At 43.4% G+C, this 15,989-nt stretch overlaps 1 protein-coding gene across 5 annotated transcripts in view; it reads left to right on the top strand.

Moving 5' to 3' along the window:
* Positions 1 to 15,989, top strand: part of DPYD (dihydropyrimidine dehydrogenase) — a 533,115-nt gene that overhangs the window by 42,616 nt on the left and 474,510 nt on the right. The window lies entirely within an intron of this gene.

Genomic DNA, 15,989 nt, shown 5'->3' with positions numbered 1-15,989 from the left:
TATCTTCCCCTGATATGCTACTTTTCTTTCTAAGTGGAGGAAGTTTCCCAGTGAATACTGTGCCTTTCTTTCTGTAAAGGATTTACAGCACAATCCTATCTTGCGCTGGAACAGGCAGACCAGGAGGCCTGCCCTGTATCCAGTGTAAGATGGGGTCAGGATTGGCTCAGCAGGAGGCAAGGGGAAACTCTTCCCCTTATCTCCAGGCAAGCCACTGTAGCCCCAATGGGTCTCCTCAGACTTGCGACACCTCCACAGGTGGCATAAGTCTGTGGAGAGCAGAGCGGCTTGAAGCTACTCCGTGCTGCTCAGGAACGGGGCTAGGATCCAGCATAAGAGCTGGGTTTCAGCCTCGCCTCCCACTCCCTGCCTGACTGCCGTCTGCCCGTCCTCCCCCTACCCCAGAACTCCTCTCTCCCGCTACCTCCCCGCCCACCCCAGAGACGTGCTTTATGGCACATTTGTGACCCTCCTGGGTCAGCACAAGGGACTTGTGCTGGCCCAAGGGTGACTCTGGATTGGCCCTTAGTTGATGATCTTTGGTATTCCAAGTTGTGCTGCTGTAAAATTGTGTGCATGCACATATACACACTCCTACCTCTAACTCTCTCTTCATTGCCTTATTTCAATAGTAATTGCAAATTCATAGGTGTAATGCTAACTGTATGAATAAGGGATGCTTTGACAATCATCTTTTTAGTTGTAACTATTCAATAATTGGTGCAGTTATTAAAGGGCATTGAAGGGAGTAGTTTGTCATCTGACACTTTAAACTGATGCCTGTTTGGGGCTGTGCTTTTGACATATTTTTTTTCAAAAACTTTGTCAATTTAAAGGGGCACTGTCATTTATGGAAAGGACACAAAAAATTACTGCAGTGTTGATGGAATTTGGATCTTTCATTTGGTTTCTCTCGATGCTACATTTTTTTTTTAAGGTATGTTAGTGCAAATACATGAGCCGCTTGTCTGTTTTTCCTGATTTGTTCAAAGTCACATCAAGAAAACTTTGCCTAGATTCAGGGTGATTTCTGAAATTGAATGGCACCAAATCTCCACATTGAGTGGCCCCAAATCAAGCCAATTAACAGAAATGGATTGTTGTATGCTAAAATCTGCTCTTAAAGTTGCTTAGTTGGCAGCCTTTGTCAAAGACTGCCAATGTTTTTCTAAGCTAGCATATCTTGTGTGTTAGATGGAATTTTATCTGCCTGTTCAGCTTCCACTTATGTTTCATTTGAAGTCAATGGGAATTGCAGGTTCTTAGGTCCTCTGAGGATTTGGTTCAAAAGCTTTAAGAACAAACTAAATTCTTTTGATGATCTGTTGTACCTTCAAGTTGTTTGTATTCTTTTTGGTTGTATGCATAGTTGGAAGCATTTATTGACTCTGCTTAGATTTAAGGCTTGGACGACCAGTACGCTTGATCAGAATTGAGAATTGACTGTAAAAATTGAGAGAACCCCAGTTCGGAAAGGTAATGCTGGGGGGAGGGGTCTGTTGAATTGTGAAATAAAAATATAATTTTATTCACATAACTTTGTTGTAGCAATTGTGGGGGGGGGGGGGGTAGAAGAGAGAGAGAGAAAAGATGGTCTATTCCCTAGCTCCCAAGTGGTTTTGATCTGTTACAGCAGCATGCAGAAGCTTGCTTTCTGATGCTTGCTATGCAGAATTTATGTTTTGATTTCCTGTGCACTTGCCAGTGAGGAGCGAACATATGGAAGACGGTCTTGCATGCATTTTTGTAACTGAGTCTGAAAGCATCTTTACCATGAGGGCTCCAGACAAGGTGTAGTGGAAATGTATGCCGTTGCTAGGCAACACTATACTAACCAGGAGCATACTTTGAGACTGTCCTTCTAGGAGCCATTTGGGTATAATTAGCCAAGTGTACATGCATGCGCGCACACCAAAGGAGGGAAAATCCTCAAAAGTTTCAGGAGTAGAATAAACAAAACTAAGGGGAAAGTCACACAGAAAAGAAACAAGCCAAAGACTTTAAGTAATCAATATAATGTGTCAGGAAGAATGATTGATAAGCACTGAAGGGGAAACAGAAAAAGGGGAGAAAGACACTAAGAACCAGAGAAAACTACTTGTAGGATATCAGAAGATGAAAAAGCTAAAAATGGGATGCTAGAATGGGGGAAATGTCTCTGTGCTTGGCTTCTCCTGCATAGGGAGGCCTTCATTTGCAGTACTGTACCATTTTTGCCACCACTTCTTGCCCAGGGACTTCCAATAGCAGGAGGAGGAGAGTGGTTACCTGGCACTGGAAAGAGGGGCTAGCAGAAGCAATGACCGAGTGAAGATGGGTGGAAATGCCTTGCACACGCAGTGTTGGGCCCCCTGTTGAGTATTCCTCAAGAGGGCCTGTGTTTCTGGCCAGCGAGCTGACTTTACCTGCAGAACTATTGATCCTTCTAAGCACAGGAGAGAGATTTTGGTTGAAACTGCCTTTTCCCTCCTCTCCCAGTATACAGATGCTTGTAAACCTGTGTGTTGTGGAGGGTGGGAATTCTATCCATCTAACTTTATCACTTCTCACTATTCAGGTTAATGGCACACCAAAGAAAACAGGCTCTATTGAACCTTATCACTTGACCCATAGATGCTACATGCCTGTGCTAGGAAGGTCTGCACTGCCAGCGAATGCCGAGGAAATAAACTTTCAAGAGCTCTCATCCATATACCCTGTCGGTAGCTTGTAAAGAATGATGGTGTACACAGTGGTGTACATGTTTAAAGGCCTTTATATAATATGTCACAATTACACAAACAAGAAAAAGGTTCTAAATATTTCAGAGCCTAATGTAATTTGGAATTAAACTTACAGCTCCAGAAGCCAATGCCTTTATATTTGGAGGCTTGGTGCCAATGGCACATTCCCTTGTAGGCAAATTGCCCCTTTCAGGAGGGTGTGTGCATGTCCACAACTTTCTCAGGCCTGTGGCATGGAGGGGCCAGGGTTAAATACCCCTTTACCATGGACCATTCTCCCAATCCTGATCTCCCCCATCCCCTTCAATGGGGGGGGGGAGGGGAGATGTAGGAAACTGTGTTGCTTCAAGTGTTGTGTGTAGGTTGAGTCTTTATCTGTAGTCAGCCGAATGATAAACTCTCCCAGTTACCATACTTTATGCAGACTGAACAAGGGGACCAGAGTGACTTGCTGAATAACTTCTGCTTCTGTTGTTCTTCCTTGATTGTTCCCACTCCTGTTGTAGTGGTTTTCTTCATCGTCGTTTTGCAACTATCCAGTTCTGGGCCTGAAATGAAAAAACAAACAAACAAACAAACAAGCTGTTAGTGGAGCTTTCTAGCACTGTTTTCTCCCATCCTGTTCTTTCTTCTTTTTTTTACCAGGTTTACTTTTTGTGACAGCTTGAATTTTGCACTCTGAGGTTTTCATAGTTTTCAAATTTTGTGATTCGGTTTTATAGTTGTGATTTCTCAACTGACTGGAGGAAGATTCCTCCCACCTTGAGCAAATACTGAGAAAGATTCCTCTCTCCTGACCCTCACAGTTGCCTATCACCCGAGCTAGGATAACCAGTCAGGCTTAATGAAGCAAACTGGGAAGATGCTTATCAGTGCTACAATTCCTTGCAGAATATATGCCTGGAGAACCCAGTAGAGATGTAAAGAAACTAATGCTTTACCATGAAAGTGTCAGTATAGTTAAGCAGTATGCATCTCTTATCTTCTGAATTAAAAGCTTTCTGTTATGGCATACAAATGTCCTTGTATAGGAAACCTATCTGTTAAATATTTTTCCAAAGAAACAGGTGCTATAACCTGCCCCCCCCCAGCCTGTTCAGTTCATGCCAGAACATAATTAAAGCCCTTATGGATCAAATCAAAAGATGATCTAGTCCAACATTCTGTTGCCAGCAGTAGAGGTCGTTTGCTTACCTCTAGGAAACCCACAAGTCACATGACTGTAACTAGCATTCCCTGATGGCCTTCAGTAGTGGAGATACAATTTAGCTAGGATCGTCAATAATCATTGATCAATCAATGAATTTATCTTTCATGAAACAAAAGGCTGTGATGTACCAGATTTGTACCTGTACGTTATTCTGGCTTTCCAAGAGGGGAATAAAAATGGCAGCGCCCACTTATTTTGGGCTTTGGGGCAGTAGATTCTTAGGTCTAATTTTTAAACGAGTCACTTATATTCATTTTCTGCTTTATTTTAAAAATTTGCAAGCAACTTGAGTGCAGGGATTGGTGGGACACAAAAGTTAACTACAATGGATCTCTGCTTTACAATGGTAATTCATTCTAGAAACATCATTGTATTGTGAAAATATTGTAATACGAACCCAATAACGTGTTGTTTTTGGTAATTTGATCCAGGAATTAGGAAGCTGAAGTTTTTGCCCTAGAACTAAGCTATTTTTCTCTTTAAAAGGTGCCTACTCTGATCTTCACGGGTCATAGTTATCGATTTACAACCAGTTTACACAGTGTTCTAGTTATAAAACACAAATTGCAAAACTGTATCCTTCCTTCCATAAGGAAGGATTTTAGCTGCAATGCTATTGGCTGAGGTGCTACAAAACACTTACATTTGCATCACCAATTGCCTTATCTATCATCCAGGAGGTCCTGTTGGTGGCAATCATGAGCCCATCATAAAGTGAATAATGTATCGTATAGTGGACCTTGTCTTAACTACGTACGAAGAGTCCATTGTAAAGTGAAGGGATCCACTGTATTTAGATCCAGTAGACTATGTTGCTCTTCACACTAACAATTCCAGCAGAAGACTAGCGGAAATGTTTAGTTCTAAGTACCATGCAGAAGGCTCTTGAATGAAACAAGGAATGGTGACAATATAAAATGTGAAGCTGGAAAAGATTTACATGTTGGATTTGAAGGCAATTAATATTTTTTTCCCTTTCCACAGGAAATCAAATTGGTGGTAAATTTTTAGTATGCAACATCAAGTTGCAGTTTGGGGGGAATAGACAGGGGAGCTTTGTGTTTCCAATTGAAATGAGTCAGTCAAATGAAGGGAAGGAAAATAAAAAAGGTCACTGTTACTTGGCAAAGCCAGGCTCTTTTGATATTTAGGGCAGAGGAGCGGCTTTTGAGCTGGACGGCATCATCCATCTGGGAAAACATATTTTCTGATAGTTCCAGCTCATGCCTCAGTTTCTGGCAGTAGATTGCCAAGAATGCTTATTGCATTGTGTAATCCCTTTGGAAAGGCCTTTCTCATTTTATATTTGGCGTGGGACTATGATAAATATATTCACACTTCACCTGGTGGAATTTTGTTTTGCTACAGCTGGAATCTACCCACAAGTCTCCACTTCTGTAAAATAAGCATTAGTTCAGGTCCACATAGTGCTTTTGTGAAAAATTGTCTTGGGAAAGTGTTTCATGGTCTTGTCTCTAGATCTAGGCCAAAAGTATCCATTGTATTTTTTGGGGAAGGGTTTTGGTGTCATTGAAAATTGTCCACTCTCATTTGACTTTTCCACCCTAAAGATTTGGCTTGAAAGTGTTTATTGGTTCAGGAGCCACTGCCTGTACTCTAGTTCAGATGGCTCCAAACTGTGGCTTGTGGGCCGGATCTGGTGCAATGAAAAACCTTTCCCCAACCCATGTGTGCTTACTGTTCTACATGGCAGCCTTGTATCTTTCCCTCTAAACTCCTCAGAACCTTGCGCTGTGCAGCTTCCTCCATTGCCCATTGCCCTGGCAGACTATGCGCCCAGATTTCTAGGTAGATGCAGTTGCCCGGCTTGAGGTTCTGAGGAGTTCGGAGAGAAAACTGTGAGGCTGCGGCATGGATGGTAAGTGCTGTGCAGGATGGGGAAGGGTTTTTTTTGTTGTATAGCAGTCCCACAATTTGGAGACCACTGCTCTAGTTTAATGTTGTTTGTGCACCACTACACATAATTTTTCCACCTGGTTATACTTGTGGTGGAACACAAAAACAAGGCATACACATTCTGTGTGCATAGCCATTAAATGTGAACATGTCTTGACACAAGTAGAACTCACATATACGAACAGATAGCTTTTTCATGGTGGAGGGATGGTACAACTTTTGTTTCAAATTTCTTACACAGTGGAGGAAAGACTTGGCTTCCACATCTAACTAAATGTGTAGTCTACATGCTTAGGTCATGAGAGAAGTAGCCCCAAGAAATAGCCAAGAAAACCAAGAGCTTCTTCAGTTAAAATAGTTAAACTGTAAACAATCCAAGGAAATGCAACACTTGAGACTACCGTGCATCTCTTAAGTGCTGAATGATTTGCAGGATCGAATAAGGCGCTGAAGCACACTTGGAACCAGAGCCAATGTTACTTTTATCCATAAGAGGGATAAACATAGCATATACTGTTGAAAATCCACCTGTATTATGCAGCTTTTAAGAGGAAAAGATTTTTATTGAGCAAAGCCTATAAAATTTTTGACTAGACATTTACCGTCAAATCAATACATGAAATTCAGTCCCTGACCTCCCACTCGCTGCTTTTTGACCTTTGTTGCCAAGTCACAGTGCAGCAGTGACCGTAGAAGCCATAACCAGAAAGATCCCCTGTCAATCTGTACTAATCCTTGTAACCGAAGCCATCCTATCTCTTACTAGTATATTTGTCTCCCTTCCTCAGTAACCGTAACATTAAACTTCTTAACTGCTGTGAAGTTCCTTCTGAGAATCTGCTCTGATTCTTCTGATTCTTCCTTGCCTTTCTTTTTTGCTTATTTTCTCATGTCATCTAACTTCCCAATTATGAGGGGGTGATCATGTAAAGAACATGGTGGACCCTTGATTTATTAAACCTCTATATCAGCAGCCTCCAAAGTAGAGACTGTTGTGTGCCAAAAAAAGCCTCCCTGGTGCGTTTACTGTACCGCTGGGGAGTCTGCTATCTTCCTTCCTGATCTTCCCCAAAGTTTGCCCAGCCACATCTGCACAGAAATCCCGGCGCAGAGCCTGCTGGGGTGTCAGAATTCAGAAGCAGGTGGCCAGCATGAACATTGGGGGAGGTTGGGAATGAAGATTACAGGCTCCCCCATGGAACAGTAAGCTCCTTACACACAGGGGAGGAGTTGGCATGGGTACCAGATCTGGCCTGTGGGCCGTATTTTGGAGCGTCCTGCTCTATATAATGCATTTTGGAGCACCCTGTATATAATGCACTTTGCAAATAACAGACTTTGTCTGACAGCTGATCTACAACGTCTGGAATGTCCAAAATAAGTATTTCAAAAGCACATAAAATTTGGCTCATTTCACATCCTAGTCAGATGTGCCTCTAAGCACACAACATGGTTGGTGGGCTGTGTGTGTGGTTTTTTTTTTAAATAGTGACTCGGGAGCTTGAAACAGAGCACATCCGTGGTGGGGGGTTGGTTGGTTGGTTTTAACAACAGAAATGCACTTCTTGGGAGGGCTACAATCGGTGCAAAACCATTTCAGTTCATCATCCGGGTCATGTTGCTTGCTTAGAGGCATGTCTGACTAAGCCTATTTTGTCTACTTGTTAAATCCTACAAGATTTTTCTACATCTGCTATTTCAGTTTTAGCAGGTGTTCATAAATTTGGAGCAAATTCTAATCTTTTTAAAATCACAGTACAATAAAATGATCTGTATAAGGGAAGTTGATCATTACATTCCAGATATTGTATTATCTGTTCTTAGAAAACATGACAGTAGACCACATTTCAAACTGTGGGTCGGGACCCACTAGGTGTTGGGTCGTGAGTCAATTTCAGGTGGGTCTCCATTCATTTCAATAATTTATTTTTAATATATTAGACTTGATGCTACCATGGTATGTGACTGCATTTGGGTAAATGTTACACATCTGTATTTTTTCACGGGCATGTGTATGCTTTTAACAATGATAGTCAATGGGATTTACTCCTGGGTAAGTGTGGGTAGGATTGCAGCCTAGGGTTGTTAAAAATTTTCCTGCTTGATGATGTCACTTCCAATCATGACATCACTTCTGGTGGGTTCTGATCAATTCTCATTCTAAAATGTGGATCCCGGTGCTAAAACCACTGTAACAGAGGAATTAGGAAACAATAACATTTCTGGATAAAAGACAGTGGCTGTGATTCAAAGGGGTGCTTGTGTGTTGTGGATTTTCAGTCTTCCTATGGCACCCGTGTGGCCCCTGAAAATCTTCCCCAATGGCCAGGGCAACTGCCCCAAGAGATATTTGTTGAGCAAAGAGAACTGCTGTCACAAGGGAAAATATCCAAACTCTCCGTGTATTTGTGAAAATGCTTTGCATGTCTTTCCAGGCTTCTTGGATTCCTAGCCATTATTTAACCCATTTCTGCCCAGTCCACAGGGGTACACATTTGATCCCTGTTGTGTATATGCAAAATTGGGCAGAAATGGCTTAATTTTCCTCCTGAGTGTTTTGTTAATGTTGCATTCAAAAATCCAGCTCTGAAGGACAACAGTGGTTCAAACAAGTCTTGATACAGCAGTGTGATGAATGAGCAGGTTTAAACCTATAGGAAATGAAACCTATTTCAAGGAAATGGAAATGGTGCAGTTTGACTCATAAAGATTTCCAAACTGGAAAAGGGTATAAGACAAGTATGTACGTGTTACCGGCCATAGGTTTTGTTGAGCAAACAGATGTCTAAGTTAAAGACTGGGGGGGATGGGACTTTTGATCTTACCAATGCTGGTTTGTGATTTTTTTTTTACCTTTTGGGCTCTTGCAGTGAAATGTGACTTGAGTTGCTGGATGATGACTGCTTCTTCTGTCTTTACCACACAAGCCCGAGCCAGGCTTGTGGTTTGACTTGCGAAATGGTTGTCCTGGGGAAGATAACAAAGAGAACAACCAGCAAAAAAAAAAGTGCGTTAAAAAAAGACACGTGCACAATAAAAATCAGAGGGTGCTGAAAATGAAGTGCCTTCCGTTTTGTGGATGGCATTACTTAGAAGCACAGAATTAAGAGAAGCACCTGTGCTTGTGAGCCTCTTAAGATACAGCAAAACATACTAAAAATGGAGGCTGTAGCAGACCCTTCCAGCTCTACACCTATCTGTAATCCGTTTCTCCCACTGTGCCTTGCTGTCTTAACACATCAGTGCTGTTTTGCTCTTCTCTCCCTCAATACAAACTCCTGGCTCTCTTGCACTCTATTTGTTATGTTTTAAGCTGGGTCCCACTGCTCCTTTCAGCCTTGTCTGTCTCATCTTCACTATATCAATATTATCTGTTGTGGTGGTCCCAGCTGGATCGCATTCGGTGCCTCCTTTTCTCTCCGCTGTCAACAGAGCTTGAACACCAGCGAGAGTCCTAGCGTTTTGCATTAACGCTACTGAAGAATATATAATTTGAAGCGTGCCTCTGGACAAAAGGACAGGATTGCTTAACAAAAAAGCTGTGGGGCTGTGGGCCAGTTCTGCCATGGATGTTTTTCCTCCATGGGGTTGCTTTGGGATTCTGTCTTCTGTGGCTGAATCAGTGTGGCAAATGTCATCGCTGAATAGAGAATCCAGAATCCTACCCACCCATCATAAAATGAATTGTTACATCCTGCCGTTCTACATTTATTTTGTTTGTGTTTTTTTTACAGTATTTTACTAAAAATGACTGATACTAATATTTACAAATATCCACAATAATAACTGTACTAATGTTACAGTAATAGCATACATATTGTGTTATGTTTCAAGCATTTCAAAGGCCATCACAAAAATTAAGCCTTGCAGGACTATTGTAAGGTAAGCCAAGAGGGTGACAAAGGAGAAGAGAACAGTGGTTTGTCTGAGCTTCCTCATAAGCTTACGACTGAGGCAAGATTTAAATTGGGGACTCCCAAACTCTCCCTTTGAGCCAGAACGCTAGTTCAATGGCAAACATGTATTACTCATATATCTCCAGTTATACGCAAGGCAAGAGGCGTGAATACAAAATGGGCCATCGTTTTATTGAATTCATTTGCCAGTGGCCCAGTCCGATTCAGACAGCACTTGGATTCTGGCACAATGTCAGTCATATCCTAAGCCTGCCCAGGCAACACTGTGTCAGCTGAGCCATCCCACTCATGCCCGCAGTATCCATGGAAGCCCTGAGACACCCAGTCACCTGTGGACATCTGAACCTCCTGATGTTCGTGTGTCATCAATGTGATGTCCAAGGAACCAGTCATTTCATCCACCCAGGTCCAAGATTGGCAAGCAGAGAAGCACCACTAGGGTGAACTGGGGGGGGGGCAGGCCCAGGGTCGGTGCAGCAGGGATGCCCCCCTGCCATCCACTAGGAATGAGCAAGTGGCACCTTCAGTAATGATGGAGAGATGCCCCAAGGACACCGCCCCCCCCACACATTCCCCTCTACCCCATACACCCGATGCACAAGGATGCCACAGCTCCCCCATTTCCTGCAGGAATTGCAGTAAAGGGGCCATCACAAAGACTTGCTAGGAAACCCTGCACCCAGGGTTCAAGTCCCCTTATTCCACCCACAGAAACATCCTAGGAATAACTTTTTGACCACAGTAGGGCAGCGGTAGAAAAAGCTCCTTTGGAAGAGGGCAGGCAAATGGAACAAGCATACAAGTCTCTCCAGACTCCAGAGCAAGGGTTTGACTTCCTTGCAGGGAGGCATTCATCATCTGGAAGGAACATGCTTGCCAGGGGAAGGATTGGGGCATGTTATAAGGGGAATCTCAACAGCACTCAAACAATGTAAAAAAACACCAAAAGTGGTAAGAAGGGATCCCTATCTACTAAGAAAGAGACAACAGGTGTGATCCAGTCAGGTTTTTATTGAATGGCATTTGTGATAGAGCTGCATTGGAAAGAGTAGGATTGCCAACCAACAAATGGGGTTTTCAAACAACTCTGCCAAGCTGGGCTGTTGCACCACCACATGTCATCCAACCGGCAGCCAAGTCGCAGGTGGTTCATTGTCTGCCATGGAATTTGCAAAGCCGCAGGAGCCTGGCTGGAAGTAGTCAGCAGCCTAGCCAAGCAGCAGTTGGGCTCATACCGGTCACTTCAGGCAGGCAAAAGCTTCTTTAGGGGACTGTTTCATTCCTTAGCCTGTGGGACAGTTGCCTGTGGTGATCAAGGAGAAACAGAGAAACAACTTGACAACAGCATCAGTCACACCTGTTCTCTGAATTGAGGTGCATGCTTGGTGCATGCTTGGTATTTGTGAGAGTGGTGTGCTGTACATGGCTTATCTCAAGAATAGGGTTGGTTGTAAATATCATAGAAGATCCAACATCCCTTGCCATTCCACACTTTCTATTGCAGGCTTCTTAACACTAAAGCATCATGGAAATTGTCATCTCATAGTATTGCATTATAAATATTTGAAATGGCAGTTTGTCGTATTGTGTTTCTGACACTGAAACCTTTTGCTACTGGTGAGCTGAGTTGGCAGGGAATAGTCAGTTCCTCATGCAACCCAACAGTGTACAGTCCAACTTCTGTGAGGAAAGGGAAATTTGTCAAATTAACTCACTTTTGATTAAAAACTCAGTTTTAAAATAACTGAAAAGAGGTTCCAAAATTTAGGGATGCTAAGGGACATGGACCTAGAGGTAGAGGCTGAAAAGATTGTGGAGTATGGACTAAGATAAAACAAACTGAAGGAAGGTTCAGTGAGTTGCAGAAACAAGCAGAGAACTTAAGAACTTGGCAAGAAGGGGCTAACTGGAAGAGAGTTTCTGAAGGAATTTCACAGTATTTAAGAGATTGAATATTATGCTCCTTGAAGGAGGGGAGACAGGCATATTAGGGTGGCTTATGCTGCTAGATTAGTCCTTGAGGATCTTTCTAGTTATGGCGTCTATGGTCACTGTAGCACCGTGACTGGACAACCTTAAGGAGAAAGCAAAGGCTGAAAATCAACATGTGGAAGATCATGTATCAGTTTGAACAAACTTACTAGCCAATTATTTGACAATGAATTACTAGTCAATGATTTCTACAGGCCATGCTCCTACACAAATCATAAACCATGTTAAAAAAAAATTATTTTATTCTTAAAGGTTGTATAATACATGTGGATTTTCAACAGTGTCTGCTATTTTTATCCTTCTGGAAGCTTTCTAGGAGCTGTGGCAGTGATGAGAAGTGATGTTAGAATCTGGAGAACTTTGACAGTTCATGTTACAAGGCCAGTTTATAGCAATATGTTTTACATAGCTTGAGTAAGGCTGTGAATGTAAACCACTTAGCATTAAAGTCTGTTGAAGTTGATGAGATGAACTTCTGTGTGATTTAAGGGTGTGTGTATGAGAAAGAGAGGGAATTCCTCACTTTAATTCCTCTCCCTCTTCCCCACCTTGTAAAGCCTCACTCTCCCCCAGTGGGGAAACATACTGCTTGGTGTTCCTCCTGGGTGGCCGAGTGGCGCAAAGGCCCAGCACCAACTGCAGGCTCACTGCTAGCGGCGAAGTGCCTTACAGCACTTTCGTAACAGCTATTGCCCGGGCAGCACAGGAGTGAGTGGCGCTGACCAGGATCAGGATCAGGCTGTTCGGCAAGCTACACCCTTTCAGCCTCAGTTTCCCAGCTGAAATAGGGGATATTATTCACTTGTCTTTAAAGTGTTGCTGTAAGAACTACACCAAGAGAATACATGGGAAGTGGTTTGCACACTCAAAGTACTTAGTGTTCTTTTTAACTTTTTTTGGTCCACATCCCTTTGCTAAAGGTTGCACAAAAAGGATAGGTGTTGTGGAGAAGACAAAGTCTTCGCCAGTGGCTCTTGAGTAGCTCAGCAATCGTGGAAAAAGGAGATGGGATCATTTTATGGTTTAGGAACCGGCAAAACTGAAAGCAGAGGGAAGGAACTGAAAGGGATCTGTTGCAATGGAGGGATGAAAGCGGTGGGGCTGCCGCTGGGACTTACAGTCTCTATTCACAAATGATCTAAAGTTGGGGTGTGCAATGAATTGGTCAAGTTTAACTGCCAACGCCACATTATTTAGGGAAGAAAACTGCAAAGAACTCCCAAATGGTACCAGTGACGAAGTTGCCTGGACAAGAGAAAGTTAAATAAGAGTCAGTTTAGGTCAGTCTGCAGTAGTGAGCATTGGGACAAAATAGGTTGCAAGCAGATGCTGAGGAACTGTCCATAATTCAGGGCTAATGTCTTCACAACCTGCTTGTAGGGTTCAAAGATGTCTGGTTAGTCATGGGGAAACAGGACGATGGACCTCTGGCGTAGATTCAGCAGGGTTGTCATTTTATGGTTATTTGTACAACGAACCAAATACATTTTCTCCTCTTCCTCCCCTGTTCCATGTGGGGGCTTTTTCTGTGTTTAGTGATGCTTTCAGATAGCGATTTCTCATTAGCTACATAGTACTCTGGCATCCTCAGATTCATCATGTGATGCTTTATTGCTTAAGATCATGAGGGAAGAAAATGTGTCCTTGAAATGAAAATACTGGGACTGTAAATGATCATTAAAAAGTATGTGAAAGGACACGATGTAGATGTCACCCTCCCCACCATGTGTTATTTGCCAGGTGGCCCCCTCAAAAGCCCTCATTTTGTCTTTGCAAGAAATTTGGTTTTCATTTATTCGCTAAAAACTTGGGGAATATCCTACTGGAAGAATAAGTCCCATCATGGACTAGAGAACTCTTAAAGCATTTTATATTGATAGGTTCTGCCAATTTTTCCGAAATCTCCAGCAGCCTGTTCATCAAATGGGAATATATAATGCAATGCAAAGATTGTTGTGAAAACAAACTTGTGTTTTTTGAATAATGATGTTATTTAAATTGCCTGGAGCTTAATGTAGCCTATCTCAAGCTAGGAGAAATTCATGTACTTTCAGGAGAAGTAAAATCTTGTATTCTGTTCTCCTCCTTCTTTTCCCCTCAAAAAAACCAATGCTGGACATGTACTAGTTTGATTTTTTTTCTTTTTTCTTTTTTCTTTTTCTTTTGTATGAACTAGAACCTCATAAAGTAGAGAAGTCTGAAAGGAGCCGTAGGATCAAATCAAAACCTAACTAACTGCTATCAATCATTGCTGTAGAGATCAGTGGTCACGTAAGCTGTTACAAGTAGTGAAATTGCAATTTAGTAGGTGTGAATACTCAGGAATGGCCTCGTCCCACAATGCTGTTCTGTAATCTTTAAAGCATGTCCAGCTGAGTAATGACGGAAAGTCAACTAAATTTAAATACAGACCTGCAAAATCACGACCCATAAACAGCTGAATGCAGTCCATCTGCCCAGGCATTGCTTCACTACTTACCTGCCTCTGCAGCTGAACAGGCACTAAAATAAGGGGTTTACAGCCCAATCTTAGCTAAGAGTTTCGATAGTGGTTCTGCTGAAAACAGTGGTGGTGTTGGCAGCTTGCTACTGCTCCTGACTACCTGTGGGAGTACAATAATCTGGGGGGGCAAGGAGGGGGAGAACATGAGCCCCTTTGCGTGTTCAGAAAATGCTTTATAGATGCTGTTGCCTGTTCTTGTGAGCAGTGGTTTCCAAACTGTGGGTCAGGACCTGATTTTTGGTGGGTTGCATAGCACTGAACAGAGCCTCCAATGTGAACACAGTTGGTAGCAAGGTATAACTAATTGCCTCCATCCCTGAGGCCAGTGGTTCTCAAACTCCAAGGGAGTTCGAGCCCCACAGCAAGTCCTTGCAGGGGAGGCAACGACACGACCCCCAGGATCGTGTCGCTACGGGGGCTGCAGGGGCTTGGTTGGACTTACCAGAGCCTCCTGCAGCCTCCCGGAGATGCAGGGAGCCCTGCGCAAGTGTCTGCAGGGCTCCCCAGGTCCTTAAAAGTGAAAGCGGAGGGATCGCATTCCACCTCTGCAAAATCAGAAGTGGAGTGCAATCGCTGCACTTTCACTTTTGAAGACCTGGGCAGCCCTGCAGACACTTGTGCAGGGCTCCCCACATCCCTGAGAAGCTGCAGGAGGCTCTGGGGGCAGAGGCCAGGGCCTTCAGGCTGGGGTATCATGATGCCTCAGTTTGAAAAGCCCTGCCTGCGGCTATTAAAAAATCATTTTGCTTCTGATTGACCTGCAAAGAGCTCAGCTCCCTAAATAAAGAAATAAAAATCTTATTAAATGTAAGTAAATAAATAAATAATTCTTTCTTAAAAAGGAGATTTAGAAAGAAATATTTGTTTATTTTAAAAAGTCTCTTAAACCTAGATGGGTCCCAACAGTGTCATTTAAAAACGTGAATCTCGGTGCTAAAATGTTAGGACACCACTGGGCTACAGCAGTGATTCTCTAACGTTTTGGTCCCCGGAGCCTTTACTTTCCTAAACGTCCCCCCCGGAAGCCCCACTGGTGCGTGCATGGAGTCTCAGGGAACTCCAGAGTGCCAAGTCATGCTCAGGGTGGCACACTAGTGAGCAGATGGTGTCCATTTAATAGTGTGCTCATGGAGCCCCTGAGGGAGTCTCGGAGCCCCTAGGAGCATACTTTGAGAAACACTGGGCTAGAGAATTGTATCCTAGATAGTTGAAAGAAAACATAAGTTACTTACAGCGCAATCTTATCTTCTGCAGGAACAGGCAAGTCCGAGGAGAACGGAGCGACTTGCAACCACTCTGTGTCGCTCAGGGATCAGCACTGGGATCCAGCATAACTGCCAGGTCCCAGCCCCGCCTCGTGCTCCCCGCCTGCCCACCCCCGGAACACTGACCACTTGCCCTCCCGCCGCCTTGGAACACTTCCCTCCCCACCTTCCCTCTGCCTCCTCACTGCCCTACCCAGACCCGTCGGTTGAGCTCAGCCCCTCCCTGCATCGGCACCGTGCAACCCTGCGCTGGCCCAGTTGGCTCACAAGGAGGCGCAAATGTTCTTATGGCATATTTGCAACCCTCCTGGGCCTAACTGATAGTTAGGATTGCACTTTTCATGGATCTTACATGTGTGCTTGGGGTATGGACAAGTCTCTTTTCTGCTGGATGCTGCAGAAATGAAACGAAGAACTTGGAGAAGCAATGACTATGACAGCTGCCCAATGATGCTGACCTTA

The sequence above is a fragment of the Tiliqua scincoides genome, chromosome 4 (genome assembly GCF_035046505.1).
Source record: "Tiliqua scincoides isolate rTilSci1 chromosome 4, rTilSci1.hap2, whole genome shotgun sequence".
NCBI classification, from domain to species: domain Eukaryota; kingdom Metazoa; phylum Chordata; class Lepidosauria; order Squamata; family Scincidae; genus Tiliqua; species Tiliqua scincoides.
The sequence above is the reverse complement of the archived record's forward strand: the minus strand, read 5'-3'. Positions and strand labels throughout refer to the sequence as shown.